This window comes from Palaemon carinicauda, chromosome 32, assembly GCF_036898095.1.
Source record: "Palaemon carinicauda isolate YSFRI2023 chromosome 32, ASM3689809v2, whole genome shotgun sequence".
Taxonomy (NCBI): Eukaryota; Metazoa; Arthropoda; class Malacostraca; order Decapoda; family Palaemonidae; genus Palaemon; species Palaemon carinicauda.
The window spans coordinates 13,137,054-13,142,500 of record NC_090756.1 but is presented as its reverse complement, the minus strand read 5'-3'; positions in this window follow the sequence as shown (position 1 = coordinate 13,142,500).

Here is a 5,447-nt window from a genome sequence, read left to right as displayed (position 1 = left end):
TCTCTCTCTCTCTCTCTCTCTCTCTCTTGAAATATTTATTTATGTAAATAAGATGAACATTTTTATTCAAGGCAAGCTTAATCAAGGCTATGTCATTTATACACTGATTTCTCAAGAGAAAGAGGTTTGATATATATATATATATATATATATATATATATATATATATATATATATATATATATATATAAAACCACTTCATATATCCCAATACTCGACACAATTTGGAATTTCAATTTGTTTTTTATAACCATAATAAAAATATACTCCATTAACCGATGACCATCAAACCTTCTACACAGGAATTGCTGTAAGCCATTGATAGAACGTATAGGGAAACGACCCTTCAATTAAGGATGAGAGCAAAAAGCCTTAGATTAAAGTGCAGTGTTGGCGCCTTTGGTCATCGAAATGTGGTTCCGACATTTCCGATTCTGGTGTCAAGTTTTAAACGATGATTTTGTTCGATGACTGAATGGGATTCCGCTATCTTAGATGACGAGACGACGTCATTTTCTATTGCTTTGCCATCACAAAAGAGAGGGAAAATGGTTGTTTTACCTTTGTGAGAAACTCCGTAAAACAGCGAATAGCTGTTAAGGATTTAAGCGTTTGAGGTTACGCATCTCTAACGGAAAAACAGCGCTTCTAGATTTATGTACTAAAAGCTTTAATTGTTTCAATAAACGATATTTCCAATATTATATAATGAATTAACAATGTAAGTGATAAGGTAGAATACTAGTTAAATTGAAGCCTTTGTAAATCGTTGTGATTTACATAGCCTTGATTAAGTTTGTCTTGAATACATATTTTTATCTTATTTACATATATACATATTTTAAGAGAGAGAGAGAGAGAGAGAGAGAGAGAGAGAAGGAGAGAGAGAGAGAGAGAGAGAGACTAATTAGCTTTTTCATCTTGAATATAATTATGTGTTTTTAATCACAGACAGCCAAAGTGATTGCAAAGAGAGAGAGAGAGAGAGAGAGAGAGAGAGAGAGAGAGAGAGGAGAGAGAGAGAGAGAGAGGAGAGAGAGAGAGAGAGACTAATTAGCTTTTTCATCTTGAATATAAATATTATGTTTTTTTAATCACAGACAGCCAAAGTGACTGCAAAGAGAGAGAGAGAGAGAGAGAGAGAGAGAGAGAGAGAGAGAGAGAGAGAGAGAGAGAGAGAGAGAGAGAGAGAGAGAGAGAGGAGAGAGAGACTAATTAGCTTTTTCATCTTGAATATAATTATGATTTTTTAATCACAGACAGCCAAAGTGACTGCAAAGAGAGAGAGAGAGAGAGAGAGAGAGAGAGAGAGAGAGAGAGAGAGAGGAGAGAGAGAGAGAGAGAGAGAGAGAGAGAGAGAGAGGAGCTAATTAGCTTTATCGTTTTGAATACAAAATCTGTCTTGTCAATAAGACAGACAATCAAAACGACTGCAATGATAAAATACTTCATAAAATCAAATACCTTCAACAAAATACGAAAAATATGAATAGATACATATATAAAAGAAAAATCACGTATTCGAACTCTTTTATTCTTGATACAGTTGGATGACGTTCACACCTAACGTTCAGGAACAAAAGAAGCAAGACTTTTAAGAATTGTGTATTGAATGATAGTTTACTACCGAAGAAAACCCAAGGCCTATGCGGTAACGTCCATAATAAGTGATCGTCAGACTCGTTAGTTCCTTTGGTTGCTACAACCTCACAATACTTATGAGCTAAGGATCGGGTATTGGAGGGAGCATATAGGTCTATCTGCTGCGTCATCAGCAACCATTGCTGGCCCTCCTTGGTCTTGGCTTGGGTGGAGAGGGGGCTTGGGTGTTGATCATATGTGTATAGGGTCAGTCTCTGGGGCATTGTCCTGCTTGATAGGGCAATGTCACTATCCTTTGTCTCAGCTATTCAGGAGCGACCTTTGAACCTTTAAATCTTTAATGGCCAGCCTCCATTAACAACTGCTTCTTCAAGAAAGCGTGTAAATTGCATCTCTTCTCTTAGTTCTCTTAGTACTTCCTTCTGTTCTCTTTGCCAACACCAGAGAACCTCTGTTCGCTCGCCTGTCTTCACAAGCAACTTTCTCCCTTTCCAGAGGTTCTTTCTTCCCCGAAAACAAAACCAAACCTTCTCTGACCCTGTCTCCTGAGACAATTTCTTCCTAAGGACAATATAGAACCTTCTTTGACCTTCTGTGTCTAGAGGAACTTTCTTCCCAATGGCAAAACAGAGCCCTCTCTGAGTCTGTTTCCAGAGGAATTTTCTTCCCAATGGCAAAGCAGAGCCCTGTCTGAGTATGTTTCCAGAGGAACTTTCTTCCCAATGGCAAAATAGAGCCCTGTCTGAGTATGTTTCCAGAGGAACTTTCTTCCCAATGGCAAAACAGAACCTTCTCTGATACTCTGTTTCCAGAGGAACTTTCTTCCCAATGGCAAAACAGAACCTTCTCTGATACTCTGTATTCAGAGGAACTTTCTTCTCAATGGCAAAATAGAGCCCTGTCTGAGTCTGTTTCCAGAGGAACTTTCTTCCCAATGGCAAAACAGAACCTTCTCTGATACTCTGTTTCCAGAGGAACTTTCTTCCCAATGGCAAAACAGAACCTTCTCTGATACTCTGTTTCCAGAGGAACTTTCTTCCCAATGGCAAAACAGAACCTTCTCTGATACTCTGTATTCAGAGGAACTTTCTTCTCAATGGCAAAATAGAGCCCTGTCTGAGTCTGTTTCCAGAGGAACTTTCTTCCCAATGGCAAAACAGAACCTTCTCTGATACTCTGTTTCCAGAGGAACTTTCTTCCCAATGGCAAAACAGAACCTTCTCTGATACTCTGTATTCAGAGGAACTTTCTTCTCAATGGCAAAATAGAGCCCTGTCTGAGTATGTTTCCAGAGGAACTTTCTTCCCAATGGCAAAACAGAACCTTCTCTGATACTCTGTTTCCAGAGGAACTTTCTTCCCAATGGCAAAACAGAACCTTCTCTGATACTCTGTTTCCAGAGGAACTTTCTTCCCAATGGCAAAACAGAACCTTCTCTGATACTCTGTTTCCAGAGGAACTTTCTTCCCAATGGCAAAACAGAACCTTCTCTGATACTCTGTTTTCAGAGGAACTTTCTTCCCAATGGCAAAACAGAGCCCTGTCTGAGTCTGTTTCCAGAGGAATTTTCTTCCCAATGGCAAAACAGAACCTTCTCTGATACTCTGTTTCCAGAGGAACTTTCTTCCCAATGGCAAAACAGAACCTTCTCTGATACTCTGTTTTCAGAGGAACTTTCTTCCCAATGGCAAAACAGAGCCCTGTCTGAGTCTGTTTCCAGAGGAACTTTCTTCCCAATGGCAAAACAGAACCTTCTCTGATACTCTGTTTTCAGAGGAACTTTCTTCCCAATGGCAAAACAGAGCCCTGTCTGAGTCTGTTTCCAGAGGAACTTTCTTCCCAATGGCAAAACAGAACCTTCTCTGATACTCTGTTTTCAGAGGAACTTTCTTCCCAATGGCAAAGCAGAGCCCTGTCTGAGTCTGTTTCCAGAAGAACTTTCTTCCCAATGGCAAAACAGAGCCCTGTCTGAGTCTGTTTCCAGAGGAACTTTCTTCCCAATGGCAAAGCAGAGCCCTGTCTGAGTATGTTTCTAGAGGAACTTTCTTCCCAATGGCAAAACAGAACCTTCTCTGATACTCTGTTTCCAGAGGAACTTTCTTCCCAATGGCAAAACAGAACCTTCTCTGATACTCTGTATTCAGAGGAACTTTCTTCTCAATGGCAAAATAGAGCCCTGTCTGAGTCTGTTTCCAGAGGAACTTTCTTCCCAATGGCAAAACAGAACCTTCTCTGATACTCTGTTTCCAGAGGAACTTTCTTCCCAATGGCAAAACAGAACCTTCTCTGATACTCTGTTTTCAGAGGAACTTTCTTCCCAATGGCAAAACAGAGCCCTGTCTGAGTCTGTTTCCAGAGGAACTTTCTTCCCAATGGCAAAACAGAACCTTCTCTGATACTCTGTTTTCAGAGGAACTTTCTTCCCAATGGCAAAACAGAACCTTCTCTGATACTCTGTTTTCAGAGGAACTTTCTTCCCAATGGCAAAACAGAACCTTCTCTGATACTCTGTTTTCAGAGGAACTTTCTTCTCAATGGCAGAACAGAACCTTCTCTGATACTCTGTTTTCAGAGGAACTTTCTTCCCAATGGCAAAACAGAACCTTCTCTGATACTCTGTTTTCAGAGGAACTTTCTTCCCAATGGCAAAACAGAACCTTCTCTGATACTCTGTTTTCAGAGGAACTTTCTTCCCAATGGCAGAACAGAACCTTCTCTGATACTCTGTTTTCAGAGGAACTTTCTTCCCAATGGCAAAACAGAACCTTCTCTGATACTCTGTTTTCAGAGGAACTTTCTTCCCAATGGCAAAACAGAACCTTCTCTGATACTCTGTTTTCAGAGGAACTTTCTTCTCAATGGCAAAATTGAGCCCTGTCTGAGTCTGTTTCAAGAGGAACTTTCTTCCCAATGGCAAAACAGAGCCCTGTCTGAGTCTGTTTCCAGAGGAACTTTCTTCCCAATGGCAAAACAGAACCTTCTCTGATACTCTGTTTCCAAAGGAACTTTCTTCCCAATGGCAAAACAGACCCCTGTCTGAGTCTGTTTCCAGAGGAACTTTCTTCCCAATGGCAAAACAGAACCTTCTCTGATACTCTGTTTCCAGAGGAACTTTCTTCCCAATGGCAGAACAGAACCTTCTCTGATACTCTGTTTCCAGAGGAACTTTCTTCCCAATGGCAAAACAGAACCTTCTCTGATACTCTGTATTCAGAGGAACTTTCTTTTCAATGGCAAAATAGAGCCCTGTCTGAGTCTGTTTCCAGAGGAACTTTCTTCCCAATGGCAAAACAGAACCTTCTCTGATACTCTGTTTCCAGAGGAACTTTCTTCCCAATGGCAAAACAGAACCTTCTCTGATACTCTGTTTTCAGAGGAACTTTCTTCCCAAAGGCAAAACAGAGCCCTGTCTGAGTTTGTTTTCAGAGGAACTTTCTTCCCAATGGTAAAACAGAACTTTCTCTGATACTCTGTTTCCAGAGGAACTTTCTTCCCAATGGCAAAACAGAACCTTCTCTGATACTCTGTTTTCAGAGGAACTTTCTTCTCAATGGCAAAATAGAGCCCTGTCTGAGTCTGTTTCCAGAGGAACTTTCTTCCCAATGGCAAAATAAAGCCCTGTCTGAGTCTGTTTCCAGAGGAACTTTCTTCCCAATGGCAAAACAGACCCCTATCTGAGTCTGTTTCCAGAGGAACTTTCTTTCTAATGGCACAACAGAGCCCTGTCTGAGTCTGTTTTCAGAGGAACTTTCTTCCCAATGGCAAAACAGAGCCCTGTCTGAGTCTGTTTCCAGAGGACCTTTCTTCCCAATGGCAAAACAGAGCCCTGTCTGAGTCTGTTTCCA